Here is a 22,011-nt window from a genome sequence, read left to right as displayed (position 1 = left end):
GGAATGAGCCCTGGTTGGGCTTGCATCTTTAATGATTAGCATAACTTTAGGGAAGAATGTTTCTTCTAAGTCCCAAATGTCCCATAGTTTGTGGCAGAGTATTTCTGTTTTTCTGGGTTATCCTCTACATGTGCACTTAAAACCCTTGTTTCTGAATCAGACAGCAACATCACACTGATATTCAGATCAAAGTAGTATTGTTGGAGTCCTGGAGCTCATTCTCTAGACAGAGAACCTGAGAGATTTCATAGTTTGAAGACTTGAGTTTGAAACCAGCTTTGCCACAGGTTTGCTCCAACACCATTTTCATCATCTATAGAATATACTAGGAATAAACTCAGGGTCCATATTTAATTCACACCAATTTTATTCATTTTAAGGGACAAAGGAGTTTTACAAAGAGGGAGGGAGAGTTTAAGACTAAGGTCCTTTAAATATTACAATGCATGTCATGAATTAAAAAAAAGAATTCATCTAAATAGCAATATTGGAAGACATTATTTTATTTATTGACATTGTCATCTTTAAATTAGAGGGTTTATTGAAATCAAAGTATTTTTATGACTGTCCCCATTACTAGTCAAATGTATTTCCCAGATCAGCAACATCTTCATCACCTGAGATGATTGTTAGAAATGCAAAATTTTGGGTCCCCACCCCAGATCTATTGAATCAAGAATTGCATTTTAACAAGATTTCTACAGGATTCCTAGGATACATTAAAATTCACTGACTCTTATCATAGGCCAACCCTCTTACTTTAATAGGTAAGGAATGAGACCTAGAGAACCTAAACCACAGTCTGAAGAGTGTGGCCAGAGGTAGAAGAGAGGAGGCCCAGATGTTCTTTCCTTTATACCTGTTAACAATCCTGTGGGTGTGCCCTTCCCCCCTGCTGTGTTCTGTGGGCCTGTGTCAGAAGTTCTTGTACATGACAGTGATTGGAGTGACAACACAGAAACAAGTTAATTGTTAGAACAGAAGAGAGTATTTTGCTATTCCAATCTGCCAAGACACATTCTTCCTAGGGAATGAGCAACAAGGTGCACAGTATGCAGCATCTACTGTGAGGTAGGAATGGGCTGATGCCAGGTAAAACCACCATGGATATGGAGTTCAATACAGAGCTTTCTTAGTTGCATGAAGAAATATCAAATCTCTCAAAGAGGCTTTCTGTGGTTGATAATGTTGACCTGTCAATATTTCTCTTTGCAGCACATTTCATGAAGAGAAACAAGGGATTTCAGTCTGTGCCTACATAGCTAAACCCTCTTCTAGCTGAGTGATTAGAGAGCAGTGTGGGACTGCTTACTTTAAATGCCTTAATAGAATGAAATCAGGGATGTCATTCCTCTTTTTAAAACACGAATATCCATAGAGAGATGTAAATCTAATATTTTGACATATTGAAATTAACAGCTACAATGGTTATTTGCATATGACTATTTCATGTCCTGGGACCCTTTTAAAAGCTCAGAATATTTCCTGCATAAAATTGGAAACCAGAGGAAATAGAATTTGGGTGATAGATAAATTTGCCCCTGTGCTTTATTTAGTGCTTTTCACTGTGGGATGAAAGCATTTATTTATAGCAAATGATTTTGCATTTTAGTTTATTTATTTACTCATCTATATTGTTTTTCATTCTACCATTTTTTTCCCAAAGAATTTTAGGCAGATTCCAGGGATAAATTTATTAAGGAATTAGGCTTACAAGTAAAAATAAAGCTCACAAAATAAAGAAGGGATGAGCCAATCTTCAAAATATTTTTAACTCAGTTTTGTACATTTAATAGATTTAGGATATAATTTTGTCTTTCAGTTCATTGTAACCATGAAAAAAATATATATGATCAGTAAGAGGATTTATGACTAACAAACTGCTCTAAATTCAAAGCTACTTTTTCTGATTCTGTGTCTAAAATAGTTTGTGATTTGTTTGCATAAAGGAAGTGGTTGGAGATCATGTGTTTTATTTAACTTTATAGAACTCTGACTAGGCAGCTTTCACATAATTAATGTTCCTCTGAAAATTTACTGTAAAATAAAATTAGACATGAAATTGATGCATAGAATAAATATTATAGTAAGAAAAATAATTTAATAATTGTTGGAATAATAGGAATTTTGGTTGGTATAGGAAAGAATTTTAGAACTAGATGTAGAAAATAAACATATTACCTTAAAAATGAGCTTTGAGAAGATTCTGTCATATAGTTAGCAGTCTATATAACAGGAAATTGCATGAAGGAGACACACAGCAATGAACAAAATAACTCTAAACTAATGTAGCAAACCAACTACCTAAACAATATGAACGTTCATTTTTCAGGGCACTTAGGTGACATGCAGTCATTAATTGGCTAGTTGGCTTTCACATGCTGTCAATTAATCTTTAAAACCATTAAGGCCTGGCATGGCACTGGAGGAAAGCAATCACAGTAATCTTTCAAACTGGGATACAAAGATTATTCTACTAATTAGTATCTTCTCTTTGCTAAAAGCAATTGAAGTCTGTGTTGGCATAAGCACACAAATTTCAGCATTTTCCAAGGACCTCCTTTTATTTTTTTTTTAAATATTTCCCTTTTCTTTTGTATTTTCCTGTTCTTTGATCTTTTCTTAAACCCATTTTTCAGTGTTCATTGCAATACATGGTCATTTTTTTCAGCTGAAAAGGAATTGAATGATCATCAGAGATTCATACTGAAAGAATATAGATGCTAGGAATTCTTTAAACCTCCTGAAGTTCTATGTGGAATATTTTAGTGTGTGTATGTACATCTTTTCCTTCATTCTGAACATTTATTATAAGACTATCATGTGCAAAGCACAAAAGTAAATATAGACAGATGTAGCACTGCCCTCAGCTTAACTTCTAGCTGAGGAGATTAACATGAAACATGATTATTTTTCTACAAATATTGTAAGTGTAATGATGTTGGAGGATGAGGCACCGTGAGAGCATGGGCTAAGGTGGGTAGGGAAAACCTTCCTGAGGAAGGAATTCTGAACTTAGTTTGGATGGATGAATAGGGATTAATTATGGAAAGGGTACTTGAGCAAATACGGACAGAGAGAAAGTTTAGAGATAGCATCAGTTAGATAAAGCTGTATCGTTCAAAGTATTTCCTGGTAAGCCATAAGCTTTTTATGCTCATGTCTGAAGGAAGTTCAGATAGGCTATAGCCACAGTGTACCTAAAAACAGGAAGAAAAAAATCATCTCATCAAATCCAATCTCATTCACTGCTGATTTTCTGTGAAAGAAAATGAGACCTAGAGATAAATGCCTTGCTGGAACTCACATGGCTAGACACTGCCTGACAAGGCTGCAGATTAGAAACTTAAACTCCTATATTGTTGTGATAGTCAAGTTTATATGTCAACTTGACTGGGCTAAGGGATGCCAGTTTAACTTTATTATTATGTCTATTATAACTTTATTTCTATCACTTCTATGAGGGTGTTTCTAGAAAAGATTAGCATTTGAATGAATAGAATGAAAAAGGTCTCTCTTCTCTAATATAGTCAGGCACCACAATCCCCTGAGGATCCTCAGTAGCATAGAATTCTCCTCCTCTCTTGGAGCTGGGCCTTCATCTCCTACCCCTATGTATTGGAATTTCTGGTTCTCAGGTCTTTGAACTCAGTCTCAATTATTTCACCAGATTTCCTAGTTTTCCGGTTGGCTTATGGCATGTGATGGCCTCCTTAATCTTGTGAACTGATTTTCATTATAAATTTTCTCCCTATAAATGTACATGTATACTCTTGGTTCTGCTTCTTTGAAGAACACATCTGTGAACTTACTCAATTCTATAACTGCTTCTTGAATTTCCCTAAACTTATTTCTTCCCTTTCTTTTCACTTTACCCAGAATATCATTAGTAAGTATAAAATAATGATTAGAGAAATAGTATCTTCCTCAAGGATGGTAAACATACTTGGCTCAGTGAAAAATATGGAATCTAAGGCATCATGTTCTATTGCTGTACATATAGTAATTTGGGGGAGAATAAAAAGGGGTGAGAAAAGCAGGCTCCCTCTGGTTTTTAATTATGGTAGTCTGTAACAGCTCGACAAGATGAGGAAGAGAGAAAATTTAATAAATTTTATCAAAGGGTCTGGTGGGACCTTTTTCTGTATCCAAGATTAGCAAGATTAACTCCTCCGTAGTAAAGTCCTGGAATCCTGTACATTCAGGCCACTGAGTCACATTGCCCACTGGTGCATATGATATTCTGGAGCTAGTCCTGAACTGGCACTTCAGTACCACCCTTTAATTCCTGTCATTTCAGAAACGGCAGCTCCTATTTGTCTACCGATAATTATAGTGCCTACAAACTATAAGGCTTCCACAAAGTGGGATCCATAAAAATGATCAGTAATTTAAACTTGAAGACACAGGAAACAGAGATTATGAAAGTCACCTCTTTTTATTTCTGAAAAGAGACAAACCAATTTTAAAATCACTAACTAGCTTAGAAATTGATTTGTTTTCCTGTTTTAAATTTTTTAGTAAAAGGGAGATGACATTGAACAGCCTCCTTTTGGTGTGACTTTTTGTAGGAATATTTTTGTAAAGAGTGAGTAGTCAGTCTTGCCCCACAATTGTTGAGAAAATTGGGTAATTTCTGGTTAAAAGATCTTATCCAAGGATGTACTTTACATTGAAACATTGACATTACTAAGGGGTATTCATAGATATTAATGAAAAATTTAGGGGAAATGTTCAAAAAACAAACAGGAAAGAGAAGTGAAATCATGCACTGGATTATTATATAACTATTATATAACAGTTGGAATGAATGAGTTTATGGTGATATTCAACCATGTGGATAAATGTTAGTAACATGATAAACAATAAGTGATAAAAGTTCTGAGAGATTAAGTATTGCATGGTGAAGCTGAAAAAAATTTAAAATAATTGAAAACTAACTTTTATATGAGAAATAAAAATATGTGAAAATAAAAGCAAGGGAATGAAGAACATAGTATTGAAGATAATGATTATTTTGAGTGGGGGAGAAAGGCAGAATGGTGAGAGGAGATGACATTGTTATCCCTGAGTTGTTAACCAAGGTCTGAGTTTTTTTTAGGTGGTAGATTCTTGGTATAATTTATTTATCTATCTATCTATTTATTTATTTATTTTCCATGATTTTTATTGGTACATTATAATTATACATAATGATGAGATTTATTGTTCCATATTCATACATGCACACAATATTTATTCTTTTTGAAGATAATCAAATAACTATGATAAATTGATTGTAAATATGGCCTGCATTTGTTTTCTTTCTGTATTCATGCCTCTCGCAATGTGACTTGGAAGCTCTATTAGAAGGAAGTCTTCACTTTTTTGAATCTATGTTGGCCTTAAGACTTGCTTTGTATAATAAAATGCAGGGGAAGTGATAATATTCTACCAAATCTTAAGAAGGTTGAACTGATTCTTCTTGACTTTTAGATCCTTGTCACAACCATGAACACAGACTAGTCTGACCTACATAGATGAGAACCCAGTTAACACAGTATAGCCTTCTTTCTACCCATCCTCAGTTGACTCAGGAGACAGCCCATCCAAGACCAGAAGAATCCCAAAGCCAGTCTGTATGCTCTTGAGTAAAAATAAATGGCTATAGATTTAAGCAACTAGATATGAGAGAGTTTGTTATGTAGCAATAGGTAGCAGATATAACAACTGACAAAAAAATCAAGAGCATTATATATGGGCTCCTGGTATACAATAATAAGAACAAAAAAGGAAAGAAGTATAGAAGGAAGGAACAAAATAGAGAATAAAGACCCCCAGAAAGATAATTTATAAGTAGGAACATGAAGTCTCTATAACAATAATCAGATGACTATAAATCAAAAATATTCAATAAGACTCAAAAAGTTCCCATCTAAGCTTCTAAGCATTTTTCTCAGACATTTAAAGGTTTTTCTCAAAGAGTTATGAACTAATACCCCAGAGACTTAAAAGAGGATTCATTTCAACAAAAGACTCTTCTATGCTCTTCCAATACACTACCCCCTAATTTAAATAAGCATGTAAGGAGAAGAAAGAGTTAGAGAAGAGTTTCTGAGTAACAGCAGTATTACTCCTGGTTTTCTTGCTTGAGTGATTCTCAGGTAAAGAGATGAAAAGGAGTCTCTAGGAGTTCGGAGGAAGTGTGAAACTTGGTGGTTATACTCTTCATCTTAGGTGTGATACATAGCAGAATGCTTAGGTTTCTACTCTGTCAAGGCTTGGGAAGACCCCAAAGAGATTACAGCTGAATTTTCTGTCTCTGACCTGTTATCCTGACATAATCTTGAGGGGAGAGGAAGTTGTTATGATTTGGGTATGAGTTGTCTCCCAAAATCTCCTGTGTTAACGTAAAAGTGTTTGGAAGTAAAGTGATTTGATTATGAAAGCTATAACCTAATCAGTTTATCTTGGTTTTAATGAACTGAGTAGTAAAGGAAGTCATGTGCAGTATGCTGGAGTAAGTGTGTCCCTGGGGGCATGTCCTAGAAAGGTGCATCTGCCTCATGGACATGGACCCTTCATAACACTCTCTCTCTCTCTCTCTCTCTCTCTCTCTCTCTCTTTCCACGCTGCCAATAGGGGAGCAGTTTTCCTCTACTGGGTCCTTCCCCCATGATGTCCTGCCTCACCTTGGTCCCAGAGCAATGGATTCAGCTGTCTATGGACAGAGACCTAAAAAATTGTGAGCCCTAAATAAACTATTCCTCCTTTAAGTTGTTCTTTTCAGGTATTTTGGTCACAGACTTGAAAAGCTGACTAAAACAGAAATAGACTAACATGGACTTTTCTCTGCAAGGGTAACAGAACACTTTGAGAGAGCTATAGACTCTCAGCACTATTGTTAACTTATAGTTAAAAAAAATCACTTAAGGAAAAAAATATAGATATTCCTATATTATAAAGTGTTCTTGGATTATTTTCTTTACTTCTAAAGTTGTGTGGCACTTTTTACTATTATTATTTTTTGGGGGGTCATGATTGAACTCAGGGCCTTGTGCTTGCAAGCACTCTACCAACTGAACTATCTCCCTTGCCCCAAGTTGTGTGGCACTTTAAAAATTGATTTTCCCAAATGAGGGCTATACATGGTTATTAGGAAAGGAATTATGGCTTATTGTTTTTGTATATGTGTATTATTTTCCAGGTGTGTCATCCTTGAAGAAAAGGAAGATAGGAAAACACCATGTCCCTAAAATGTTTCTTTCCATTCCCAAGTACCTAACCAAGTTAAGGAAATAATGATTGGACCTGGACCAGAATATTTAGATAAATGCTACCTTGAAGAACACTAACTCTCTCTTTCCCAGGTATACGGGAACTAAGGCAAACTAGTACTATCTGTAGGAGCTGGTTTCTGCACATCAGGACAGCTGGTCATTGTTATGGGAGTTATGTAAGGAACAATGCAAACCAGGCTAACTAGTGATGTCACTGCTTCTGTAGTGGGGAAAAAAAAAAAAAAAAAAAAAAAAAACACCTTGCCCTGAAGCAACTGGTGGTGAGTTGAGGGCACTATGGAGAGGATACAGGCTATTGTCCAGTCAGCTGCTACTGGACAGGCACTGTGAGGCACAGAGGCCCATGAGGTCTAAAGGTGCTTTCTGTGCAGCCTGTCACCACTGGACCTTCTTCATAAACATTTTTCAATAAACCTTATGTCTTGCATAACTCTGGCTATTTTCTTTGCTCTTCAGCAATCTGTCCTGCTGTTCTAGTCCAATTGGACTGTAATCCCAACCCTAGATCTTCAGATATTTTATCCTGATCTTCTAGCTGATATTGATTATTATTTTTCACAATATCTAACCTTGAGTGTATGGTTATACAGTAAAATTAACTGGAAAACTGCATAGAGATGGGAAAATGATGTCTTGGCCACATCAAAAATCCACTAAATCAGAATATAACAAAGGATGGCGGCTGGTTATCTGTATTTTTAAAAAGCTCTCTAGCCCACAGATATTTCATCTACAGCTAGCTCAAGATCCTCTTCCGCTGTACCAGTTAGTGCTTTTAGTACCCTTTTTTTTTTTTTCAGCAGTGACCATACAATTTTGAGGTTTGGGATTACTGTCTTAAAGAATTATCCTTCCTAGGAAAATGATTATTTTATAAGAACATTTCTTTCTGTCAATATGCTTTGTAATGAAGAAAGGTCAGAGATAAGGGTTGTTATGGGAGGACATACTATGAACACAAGTATCTATTCCATGTTCTTAAATTATATAGCATGTGAAAGTATGCCTTGTTTCCCTCTGAGATCAGTCTATAAACTGACTTGGGAATGAAAAGTTCCAGCTAGAGTACTTAAACATCTTATTGTTGTTGGCATTAAAAGAGTAGTATTAAAATAGTGTCACTTCTGAAATAAAGTGTGGGATTTTATTTTATTATCCAAAACAGCCTCAGAGCTGCACTGTTCAACAGGAAGGCAGGGGATCCACACATTGTTTTGGCAAGTATCCAGAGAAAAAGATAACACTTCATTCTGTTAGGTTCCTAATGCTTGGCTCAACCAAACATGAAAGTCAGCTCAATTATCTAAGCTGATGGAGGGGAAAAGTGACCTAAGTGATCCAAAATTGAAAAAAAGTAAAAGGACTGTGAAAACAATCTTTTAAAATAAAATTTAAAAATTGTCCAACTCTGTTCTTTCAGAATTCAACCCTCTTTTCCTCTTGCTTCAAGTTGGATGGGGAATCAGTCACGGTACATAATGCAAAATGTGTAATAGCATTAATAATATTTAACGACTATTAATACCTACTTTGTGTCAGATATATAGTTAGAAATAACTGATTATTTGTAAATGTTCATTCATTTTCTGGGTATGGAAGTCCTGTTAGTTTTTGCACTATGAGGGCTAGCAAACTTTATCAAAATTAAAATTTTAAGCAGGGTGCTGTGGTGCACACTTGTAATCTCAGCAGCTTGGGAGGCTGAGACAGGAGGATCATGAGTTCAAAGCCAGCCTCAGCGAGACCCTGTCTCTAAATAAAATACAAAATAGGGCTGGGGATGTGGTTCAGTGGTCAAGTGCCCCTGAATTCAATCCCCAGTTCCTCCCCCCAAAATTAAATTTTAAACACAATCATGTCATAGAACAACTACATATTCTGTAGTAAATTAACCTAACCATTTACTATTGTATCACAGACATTGGATTCACTAGATGCACCTAAAAATAGTAAAATGGTATAATAATGGTTTATAAAAAGAGTTATAATAAGAAATCATCACCACCTACACTATACTTACACAAATTTAGAATCTTACTCTACAAATTATCTTTTAATCTTTTAGATATTTCCATGAATATTTACATTAAAACTTTTCATAAAACAAAAAAGTATATATTGGTCATTTTGACTTTCTATTATAGAAGACTAAGATTTTTCCCTGTTATCTTTTATATTGGTTAGTTATTACCTTGTAAAATGTATCCCAAAAGTTAATGGCTTTAGTTAATCAACATTGCTGTCTCACAGTTGCTGGGAGACAGGCCACTGGGAGAAACAGAGCTGCTTGGTTTTGTGTCTGGGTCTGTTGTGAGGTTAGAGTGGAACTGGGACTGTATCATAAGAAGCTTTGGCTGGGAATGGACAACTGGATTATAAGAAGCTTCACTCACATAGGGCTCTTGGTAGGGAGTTTTGGTTTCCTGCCACATGGACCACTCCATAGGACACTCTGAGTGTTCTTCAGGCATGGCGGCAAGCTACCCCCACAGCATATACATGGTGATAAAGAATGTTAAAAAATTCTGTGACTTCACATAAGCTAGTTTTAAATATGGCATCTGATAATTTCTATCCCATCTATTGGTCATTCAGACAAACTCTAGTGCAGTGCAGGGGCCCACACAAAGGAGTAAATGCCAGGAAGCAGGGCACTGAAGTTTCTTTTAAGAGCTAAATATCACACCTTGCAACACCGTCTCCGAGTCTCCTACCACTTTCAGTTTCTCTTACTTACTTAAATCTACCTAATGTGATTATCTTTTAATTTTGTTTAGATCAGTGTTCAAATTATGTCATTATGCCTGTAAGTGGCAGAATTTTGAGATGCCACATGTCCGAGAAAATCTATGCTAACTCAATTTGACAGGCACAGAATTCTGGTATAAAATGCTACTTACTTCCATAGAATTTTTGCTTAAATTTTGTGTATCTTTTATGGTTCTTTTTAAAAAGTCAAATGTTCTTCCTATCACCAATTCATTTAAATTTCTTTCTGGAAGATCTTAAAATCTTCCCTTTATGTTCAATGTTTTGAAAAATTTCAAGGGTGTACCTTATAGAGGTGTAGATACAATATTGAACTCTGGGTTAAATTTGAATTTTAGCTGAATAACAAGTACTCTTTCAATAAAGGATGTACAAAGTATTGAATGTAACATATTAAATAAAGATTGTTGTTCATTTGAAATTCAAGTTTTGCTATGCATCTTGTATTTTTGTTTGTGAAATCTGTCCATCACAGTTTCTCAGTGTGATCCTTATCCTTGACTTTCTCTTCTCTATCATGAAAATCTTTTTCTTAGTCTGCTTGAGCTTCTATAAGAAAATACCACAGACTTGGAGACTTGAACAGCAGAAATTTATCTTTCACAGTCATGGAGGCTGACAAGATCCAGGTTCTGGCAGATCTGGTGTGTGGTGAGGTTTTTTCCTTGAATTGTGAATGACTATCTTCTCCTTGTATCCTCCAATGGCTGTGGTGGTGGTGGTTATGGAGGTGACTGCAGGTCAGCACTCAGGTCCCTTCTTATAACTGCTGTTTTCCAACTACTATTACACTCATGGTTAGGGTTTCAACATATGGATTTGGAGAGGAAGAGACAGAAATCTTTAGTTCATAAAAACATTGTTGTTCATTCTGATAGGTTAAATAAAGATGATTTTAAAAAGTATGTTCGCCCATTAATTTTCAGTGTGGTCCCTCCTCCACACCCTGCCCTCTAGACAAAGGGAGGGATTTCCTCTGGCTATATGTAGTAGAGATGGACCTGATTGTCCAAAGTCCTCTTAATGCTTCTGCTTCAGACAATTCCAAAAGCCATCTTCTCTTTCTTCATGCCTCTGATCTGTGCACATTTATTTCTACAGTTGTGTGCCTTGATCAGTCTTTTTTTTTGTCATTCCTATGCAGACTTGGGTGTTTTAACATTTTTTTAATTTTTTGTTTTTTATTGTTAACATTAGGATTCATTTTGATATCATTATAAAAGCATGGAATATAATTTTCTCTAATCCAGTTCCATTATTTCCCATTTCCCACCCCACCCTCCCACCCACTGTTTCCCTCTACTCTACTGACCTACTGATAACCGCTGCTTCTAGCCCGGGTTGCTCCAAGTGGCTCGCCGTGGCGGCTTCTTGCTCTTACGGCCCGAACAGCGAACAGCGGAACAAAAGACACGTACTCTTCAGAGGTTCATGAAGCAGCTTCCGCTTTATGCAGATAACACCCTCAATATATAAGCAGTCTCATGCATAAGCAGTTGTAACCAGATATGTCCATCCAATCCTGTTAAAGGTCAAGTGATCACTTGCTCAAGCATACATGTAAAGTATATCTGTCCACGCACTAGGAGGCTGAACTGATTATCATGCAGCCAATTGTAAAGGCTTCCTGCTTTTCTCCAGGCATAATCAGGATGCCGTTTGCTCTCTGCCAGTCACCATCTTTAGATGCACGTGGCAACCCTGGGCCCCAGGTTTCGCTGGCCACACTTTCTGTTATTTATTTTTAGTCTTTTTGTTGTTTGTTTTTGTTAATGTCTTGTGATGTACATGATGGGGAGACTCACTGTGGTATATTCATATTTGTAAAAGTAAATTTAGGTCAGATTCATTCTACTCTTTCTGTATTCTGTGCATTTTCCCTCCCCCTCAATTCCCTTATCTAGTCTACCAATTTTCCTTTTTGTTTTTTTGTTTGTTTGTTTGTTTTGTTTTGTTTTGTTTTGAGAGCAGGGGATTGACTTCAGGGGCACTCAACCACTGAGACACATCCCCAGCCCTATTTTGTATTTTATTTAGAGACAGGGTCTCACTGAGTTGATTAGCGCCTTGCTTTTACTGAGGTTGATTTTAAACTCTCGATCCTCCTGCCTTAGCCTCAGGAGCTGCTGGGATTATAGGTGTGTGCCACCGTGCCTGGCCCCTCTTTTTCTCTCTCTCTTTCTCTCTCTCTTTTTCTTTCTCTCTCTCTCTCTCAGCTCATTTCACTTAGCACGACAGTCTCCAGTTTCATCCATTTACCAGCAAATGGCATAATTTCATTCTTTGTGGTTGAGCAATACTCCAGTGTGTGTGTGTATGTGTGTGTGTATGTATGTATGATAAACCATATATACCATATTTTAGCCTTCTAAACGTTTCTAAGTTAGATCACACTCTACCTTTTCCCTCCACTGAGGTTTCTTACCTTTCTTGTTGCTCGTGTTAGTTTGAGGTCATCTGAGCAGAAGACATCAAGATGCATTTAAATGTGTCTAAAATATATTATTCCTCTAGGAAATGATGTGACAAAAATTGCAGATAGACTGTTAGACTTAGCTGGGAGAACTTGTCGACCATTGTGCTGATCTGATACTTTCAAAGCAACAACAGAAGGAAGAATGAATGAAGGAGCCTCCGACAGAAATGCTGTTCTTAAATGTCCAGTAAACTTGGTGAATGTGATATAGTCAATTACCCCTGAAGGAAATCCAAAGATCTCTCCTTGGTCAGGATCAACTTAGCAGCTGTGGGACGTGAGGCTTCCAGCTGGAAGCTGTGATGTATTTCAGAGAGAAGCATCCAACCTCTTATTTATGTTGCCCACAGTAGAAGAGCTGAGAGGTATGTTCTCATAGCCACTGTACTTGTCCATTCTCTCAATCCTTGTGTGTGTGTGTATTTTTACTGTCTTTTAAATGGAATTTCAGTTAAACATGTAAACAAATGCATGTATTCTATCTGCAGTGTTTAAGCAGGTGATCTGCTAATTGATTTTAAACTATGTCTAATTTTTTAAAAACTGATTTTTATAAAATCATTAGCTCCAAGTTAAGGAAAGTCACTATAGTATGGGAATATAAACATTTCCAGATTATGACGTTTTCTCAGGTTATTTGTTTTACCCTCTAAATCTGTGCAACACTTTAGAAGTTAGAATTTATCAGGTGGAAGTGATTTGTGACTATGACAGAGGTTTTGAACTACTGGAGTAAGTAGAAGTAGCACTACTGTTCCTACTTAATAGATGTAAAAATGAGATGTATATAAAAGTGAAGCAAAATTTTCAAGGTCACACAACCAGTTAGTGGTGCATCTAGGGTTTGTTTGGCTCTGGATAATCTGACCAAGATGCCCGTTGTTTTCCATTGTAAAATGCTCCCATAATCTTATAGCTTAGTTTGGTTATATAGCAGTCATTGTTCATTTATGTGGAAATGTACATTTGGTAAATAGAATCAAAGAAATTTTGAGAACATCTGAATAATTAATATGTAATATAAAATTTCATTTGTAGAAAATTATACGTAAGGTGAAACATTTCTCTTCTTAATTTTTGTACAACAAATTACTTTTGAATTTTAGTTGTTTAAAATAACCATATAACAATAATTTAAATAACAACTCTAATGGTTTCTTTGGATCAGAAATTCAGGCAGAGCATAGTAAGTTCATTTTGTTACTCATCCATGATAGCTGGTGTTGTTTGGAAGAATTGGAGGCAGGAGCTGGAATAACCTGAAGGGTCTTGTCTTGAAGACTAGCTGTGAATCTTGGCTGATGACCTAGACAAAGGTATTGTTCAGAAAACTCACACAGGACCTCTCTGTATCACTGTGGGCCTCATGAGAGACAGCATGTTTCTAAGCAAAGTATCCTGAGAAAGCAAGATGAAAGTCACATTGCCATTTTTTTTTTTTTTTTAACCTATTCTTGGAAGTTGCGTAGCATTATCTACCACAATTCTATTGCTTGAGAAAGTTTCAAAGTTCCAATCAAGTGTACGGAAAGAAAAATGTGTCTCTATTTTAATAGAGATGTTTTACCATTACACTGTAGAAAGTCCACGTTGGACGGGATATTTCACCTATTTAGTGATTGCCTGTCTTTATTTTGTCATCTTTGAAAAACACATTCTGATACAAATGAAAACCAGATAAATTCTAATGTGTATTGATTTAGAAGTACGATATAAATTTCTTAATATCCTAACCAGTTTTTGTATAATTTTATGTCACTATATGAATATTGCCACTCTACAATAGGGGAGAAACCAAGGAAAAGTAATATTCTGTTAAGACTTGACTATGGGGGGCAGTTTCTTGTGATTTAAAGTTAGTGTATCTAGACTTATAAGATGTCATCTTTATAGCATGTGATATAATGTTAAAAACATAGGTTTTAGAGCCAGACACAATGAATTTTAAAGCCCAAATAGTTTTTACCTTGAACAAGTTATAATAATTTCTCCGAGCCTCAGTTTTCTCCCTTGTGGAGTAGATAATAATAACAGCTAACATACAGAAAGATAGCATGGGTTAAATGGAACATACATACAAAATATGTGGTATAAAATTGGTCACCATTATGCTTCCCTCCTTCATTTAGAAACAGGTTTTTGGAATAACACTTCTTTTTGAATGAGTCCATAAAATAAGAAAATCTTTTCAAGCTGTAATTCTCTTGTCACATAGATTTCAAGTAGGTTATGCTCAAAATCTCATTTGAAAGACATAAAAATATATTGGCTTGCATTGTAATTTATATAACTTGAGGAATACAAATTTAAGAATAGCAAAGAAATAATGTCCAGAACACTGGCTTGCTGGATTGTGAAATAGTCATTCAATCTTTATTGAACACTCATTAAATGCCTGCTACAAGCTAGGGACTGGGCACAAAATATTGAAAAATGAGCAAAAAAGCCCTAACAAGCAAACACCCAAACCACATGTTTACTGTATATTTTTGTACTATTTCTGTATTGTTTCTCCTGCCCTTCCCTCAACATTTTGAGGACAGTTTCTATAGTCACAGTTCCTTTAATAGCTTTTTTGCTTCACATGTTCATTCCATGTGTTGATTATCTAGTCTTTTTCCTTTAATTTATTTTCAAACTCATGGAGTCAGAGAACAGCTGTCTCACTGGAAGGCACAGAGAATTTGTGTCATGTATTGAGCAATATATACCAGCTGCCTGTTTAGCCTCTATTACATTTAAAACACATTGAGCTTTAAGGGATTTCTGGAGTAAGTATGAAGTAGAAAGACAGACATTGTTTCTACCAAAACTCAAATATTTATCACTTCACTTTTTAGTCAGCCTCCTGTTTTGTTGATCAAGAAACAAAGTGAACAAGAGATGTGCAATAGCCTCATGTGAAGACTCAGGAAACAATTCTCTGGTGTACCAAGCTGTGCCTAAGAGATGCTTCCTTCTACATCCTTAAACCCCCATACTTGAAGGAATGAGGGAGAATATTAGCACTAGAAATTCTTTGGCCCTAATTATTCATCATTTTCTCTAACATAATGCAATTTCACTTGGTGTTCACATTTTACATGCCTTTAACTCTGTGTATATTCATCTCCATCTCAAAGTTAACTTTGATCAATAATTTGGAATCATAAATGAAAATAAAATGTTTTTCTTTATAGGAAATATTTCCTAAGGGGTTTTAGAGAGTCGTTGCTAGAAAACATGCCACTTAAGGAAAGAAGATGGACCTAGTGCTTTTCTTCTTCTGATATGTGTACAGTGCATGTATTTTATACCATTTTTGTGTTTTGTGCATATGTTAGTCAGTTGTTTTTTTCTGTGACCAAAATATCCAACAAGAAAAACTTAGAGGAGGAAAAGTTTATTTTGGCTTATAGATCCAGACTTTTAGTTCATGGTCAACTGAGTCCATAGCTCTGGGTGCAAGTTGAACCAGAACATTATGGCAGAATTGTGTGTTGGAGGAGCACTGCTATCTTAATGCCCCAAGAAAGGAGGGGTGAGGGAACAGGGTCACATTAAAGATAAGCACTTCTGGAGCATTCTCCCAGTGACCTTAGGGTGGTAGGGACATAAAACAATTGGGAACAAATCTAACTAAGGAGGTGAAAGATCTCTGCAATGAAAATTATAGAACGGTGAAGAAAGAAGTTGAAGAAGACCTCAGAAGATGCAAAGGCCTCCAATGTTCTTGGAGAATTAATATGTCAAAATGGCCATAATTACCAAAAATGATCTACAGATTTATTGCAATTGCATTCTTCAAGATCTAAGGGGACAATGTCCTAAAATTCATGTAGAAGAATAAACGATTCAGAAAATCAAAGCAATCCTGAGCAATAAGAGAAATGGTGGAGGCATCACAATACCTGATCTCACACTATACTACAGAATTATAGTAACTAAAACAGCATGGTATGGGCACAAAAGCAGATAGGAAAACCAGTAGAATAGAAGACACAGAGACAAATTCATATAGAAGCATATTTCCCCTTGACAAAGGTTCTAAAGGAGAAAAATAGCCTTTTAAACAAATGGTTCTGGAAAAACTGGATGTCAATATGTAGAAGAATGAAAGTAGATCCCTCTCTTACTCTGCACAAATATCAATTCAATATGAACAAAAGATCAGGAATAAGAACAGAAACACTGAAGCTACTAGAAGAAAATGGGGTCAACACTCTAAAATCCTGGTGCAAGCACCACTTCCTTAACTGGACTCCTAAAGCTCAAGAAATAAAACCAAAAATCAGTAAGTGGGGAGGCATCAAATTTAAAAATATTCTATAGAGTGAAGGAAATAATTAAAAGTATAAAGAAAGAGTTTACCAATTGGAAGAAAACCATTGTCAGCTACTCTTTGGATAGGGGGTTAATATCCATAATATATAAAGAACTCAAAAACCTTAACAGCAAAAATTCTAATAACCTATTCATAAATGGTCAAATGATCAAAATAGACATTTCTCAAAGGGAGAAATACAATGACCAACAAACATATGAAAATATGTTCAACAAATCAGCAAAATGTGAATCAGAATAACACTGAGTTTTTTTTTTTTTTTAATATCAAGACTGTTTTATTATGGTTTCTCTTGAAAGAATCAAATTTTTAGACTGATGGTTCCCACTAGGTACAGAATATTGAAATTAGTAGTTAATGGTAAAATAAGATACTTTTATTGCTTTGGAATATTTAAATTGAGAACAGTCATGACATGGTCAAGATTAGGACATTCTCATAAAGTAAATCATATGAGGATTGGTACCTGATTCACCAGGCCTGAAATTATCATAGGATGAGTTGGAGAGGTGTTTTTCAAACTCTTGTGCATGAGAATCACTTGGAGGGCTTATTAACAAGTTGCTGGGCTTCCAGTTCAGTATGTTTTGAGAGATGTCTTTAACAATTTCTCAGCTGATACTGATGCTTTTGGTCAACAGAGTGTGCTCTGAGAACCAATGAGTAAGAGTACAGACTAGCCAAGACAAACCATAATAATGGTTGTTATGTATGGAATGTGCACCTGACTGAACTCCATGGCCTTTAAATAAATCACCAAGGATACTTTGCATTAACTTCAAAGTACAATACAAACGGCCTGGCTCTGTGCCTGGTTTCCAGTTATGGGTACAAGGGAAACTTCAGTAAATATCACCTCCTTGCAAGACAGGTTTAGACATGTGACTTTAAGCCTCTATTGAACAAAAGGGAATCTATTTATTATATAATTTTCTAATTTGAAATCATGAAAGGCAGGCAGGCTTAGAATAAAATTGTAATTAAAAACTCTTTATCCAAGTTACCATTTACACAGGATTCGTATTCAGAAATCTTATGTTCTGCCCACTTTCTTCAATAACATGGTGCCCTCTAATGAGCTACTTAACGTGAGACATATTTCATAACTCTGGTTGCTGAGGAGACTCCACTGATACCCTGGATGAGCTCATGTGTCCCCTCTCCCTTTCTACTACAAGAACAACTCAGGTTATAAGTTGAGGACATGATGCTGGAGAAGGAGAGGCTACGATCTGAAGTGATGGTAAGTTCTCTCTGTATTTCATTACCAGCAGAAGTATATAAGGTCAAATGATAAAACTTAGGCTTGAAGGGATATTAGCTTCCAAAAGCAGCCAGTATATCCTTCCTTGCATAAATATAAATGAAAGGCCAAACAGAGTTGACATCTACCTCCAGCTCCAAGAACCATCTATTCCTGACTTCATCTGAGTCATAAGATTCTCTAAAAAGAGAATTTCTGCTATTTTTAGAAAACTGTTCATCTTAGCCCTGAATCAGAGATAAGAAAATTTCTTCACATGGAGTTCTAGAATTTGGGACTTTAGAATCAATCGAAATTTCCTAAGATTTTCTATTTGTTGTTTCTCTTCCAGTACTATGCCATTGATTCTTGCATAAAATTCTGAAATGCTGGCTCTTCATGGCTTTCCTCTGTAACTCTGTGGTCAATGTCATCAGTATCACTGTCAGCTTCCTCATCCTCTTCATCCAAGTTTCCTCGAGTCAGGATTAAGTCAGAGGGGTCCAACGCAGGAGATACACTCTCTAGAGTGAAAACACCTTTGGCAGTCCCTGCGTCCAAGGCTACAGAGCCCATATCTATCCGAAGGCGGTCCAGTTATTCTTTCTGCTGTTCACTCTGTGCACTGGCCAATGATTTCTTCAGACATTCATATTCAGAATGATACTCCCTTTCATATTCTTCTGCAGCACTGGTGACTTGTACAAAGAGTTCATTGAAGCCAGTGCCCACAACAGCAGAGACACCCACCACCCTGAGTGAGCTGTAAAACTCATCTAACACTAATTCACTGAGCGAGTCAGGTTACTGACGTATGTAGTTTCTTGATTCAAGGCATCTTGGAAAGCCTCAAAGTCCCGCATCCATTCCACTGCAAAGCTGTGATCAATGATGTCAGTTTTGTTCATGACCACAATGAAAGGCAGTTTGGTTTTGTACAAGATGCTGCAGGCATACAGCGTATTTGACATGAAGGTCACTGGATTAGTACTTCTTGATGTGTCCATTGTATAGATGACAACTGTTGGGAATGAAGATGCTAGGGCCTCAGTAATGATCATCCCAGAAGCAGACCAGGTGAATACCTCAATCTGTCCAGGTGTGTCAATCAAGACATATTTAGATGTGTTCTGAGTCTTCTCAATAAATTTCATGACCTGATCAAACCTGGTAGCAAGGAGATTGAGAGAGGTCACTGTTGCACTATTGGGCCAAGACCATATTGTTTCATTACTTCTTTATACTTCACAGTGTCACAAATATTGATATTGGCAGGAAAGGGGACTTCGTGTATAGCTGGGTCAAAGTTGATCACGTAAGGTGGAGAGCTTTGCCTATGCAGGTATCCCATGAGCCTCTGTACAAAGGTGGTTTTCCTGGAACTCGCCATTCCCAACACCAACAGACATACAGGGAGCTGAGGAGCTCCCGAAGCTCTGGGCTCCACCGCAGCCACAGGTGCCGCCATCTTCCTCCTGGCCCCAACACTGAGGTTTTATCTCACTCTAGTAAGAATGTCAATCAACAAGAAGACAAATAACAATAATTGCTGATGAGGAGGTGTGAGAAAATATATACACTTATATATTGTTACTGGAACTATAAATTAGTACAAACATTTTGGAAACCAGTATGGAGATTCCTTGAAAAATTAGAATTGGAGCCACCATATTACCCAGTTATCTCACTCTGTAGTATTTATCTGGAAGATCTGAAATCAGCATAGTATAATGATATGTGCATATCAATGTTTTTAACAATACAATTCACAATAGACAAGTTATGGAACCAGCAGCCTAAGTACCCATCAATAGACAAATGGTTAAAGAAAATGTAGTTTATATACACATGGAATTTTTACTCAACCATAAAGAAGAATGAAATATGTCATTTGAGGTAAATTTAAATATGTTGATTGATCATATTATAAATTTAAAATTTTATATTTATATGGAGTATGTAAGGATATGGGAAAGTTTGTTTATTAGGACAATGTACTTCAAAAATAAAACCCAATATATTAAATATGTAAACTGTTGATTTACAAACAAAACAAAATTTCTATAATTATATTTAAAGTATAGAAAAACTAAATTTTTAAAAGTGTAAACATTTATATTGAGCTAGATTTATAACATTTGTAACAAATATTTATATTTATAAAAATATATGAAACATAAATATCAAATAGCATTTATCAGTATAAAAACCTTTCCTAGAGATACCAAAAACTGATATTGGTAGTTTTTTCATTAAGAATCAAGTAAATTACACAAGGATGAATGAAGTAAAAGTACACTATTGCCATGTGGTTTTAACCTGTTTTAAAGTGATATTATTTTAATCTGAATATTTTGTTAATATAATTAAAATTAATATATTTTATTTTTCTAACCTACTTTTAAAAATTAGTAAGCCTACTTTCATATGTATTACTTTATTAACTTTTTGATTTTCAATGTTTTGTTACATTCACAAAAAACTTTCCAATGGTTAATTAAATTAATCATTTGAGTTAATATTCAGAAACTATACTTCTGAGTAAACAATTTTTCAATAGCATATGAAGTCTATTGAGGTTCTATTTTTCTAAAAACTTATGCATCCTTTTTCTAACCAAACACTCTTCAATTAATTTTTTGAATACCTATTCACCTAGAAGGATCAGTAGGTAAAACAAAAGATAATTCAACAAATACAAAATATTTGCCATGAAAGGACATCTGTGGAAAATCTTGGCAGTAATCTCTCAGACCTCAAGCTAATAATTAATAATAAAGATTTATTAAAAATCGAAAGAACTCCCCCATAAATTTTTCTGTAATTCAAACATTGATTCTTAATTATCAAAACATTAAAATATCCCATGCAAATATTAAACAGACAGATTTGCTTGTTAGAAAAGCCCACTGTAGAGATACTATTCTGTACATCCTAAGAATAATGGCAAATCCTGTTTCCCAAAGCTCTTCCTCAATGGTCTTCATTACCTCTGTAGTTTTGACTGCTAAATACTGGAAAATAATACTGCTATTGTATATATATCTATGAGGAATAATGGTAATTTTAAGAAGTCTAATAGGCTGAGATGTAATTCTCATACCACATAATTCATCCACTTAAAGTTACAATTCAGTAGTTTCTAGTATATTCACATATTGCCTAACCATCAGTATTATCAAATTTAGCATGTTTTTATCACCTCAGAAAGAAACTCAGTACTCTTTAGTAATTACTCACAATTTCTCCCAATTCCTTACTCCTATACATATGTATATGTATGTGTGTGTGTGTGTGTGTGTGTGTGTAAGACAAGCCTATCATTTGTGACAATGTGGATAAAGCTGGAGGACAGTATGCTCAGTGAAAAAAGCCAAACATATTAAGACTCATACTTCAGAATCTTACATATGGAATGTAAAATAGTCAAATTCATGGAATAGTGGTTTCCAGAGACTAGGAGGCACAGAAAGGGTGGGCTGAGGAGAGTGGGGAGATGTTGATGGATATTTAGGCTAATTTCATATCTTAGTTATTGAAATAACTAAGATATTTGTAAATATCAATAAGTAGGTTGAGAATTACATCTCAACCTATTAGACTTCTTAAAATTACCATGATTTCTCAGAGATATATATACAGTAGCAGTATTAGTTTCACTGGACATGAGAGTGCAAATATCCATTTGATGAACTGATTTCATTTCCTTCAGATATATATTCAGAAATGGAATTTCTGGATTGTGTGAAGGTTTTGTCTTTATTCATGATGGAAATTGCTATATAAATTTCTTTTTGTGATGTCTATTTTTGGTTTTAGTATCAGCATCTGGACTTATAAAAATAAGTCCATAAGTATGTCCTCTTAATTTTTTAAGAGTTATGAAAATATCATCGTTAATTGTTCTTTTACTGTTTGA

The 22,011-nt window shown here is 35.5% G+C and overlaps 1 pseudogene across 1 annotated transcript; it reads right to left on the bottom strand.

The window, feature by feature from the left end:
* Positions 1 to 18,370: 18,370 nt before the first annotated feature.
* LOC306656856 (GPN-loop GTPase 1-like) lies at positions 18,371 to 19,561 on the bottom strand (annotated as a pseudogene). The gene has a single exon. The product of its transcript is annotated as a GPN-loop GTPase 1-like (transcript).
* Positions 19,562 to 22,011: the final 2,450 nt, after the last annotated feature.

The sequence above is a fragment of the Sciurus vulgaris genome (genome assembly GCF_902686455.1).
Source record: "Sciurus vulgaris genome assembly, chromosome: 1".
Taxonomy (NCBI): Eukaryota; Metazoa; Chordata; class Mammalia; order Rodentia; family Sciuridae; genus Sciurus; species Sciurus vulgaris.
The sequence above is the reverse complement of the archived record's forward strand: the minus strand, read 5'-3'. Positions and strand labels throughout refer to the sequence as shown.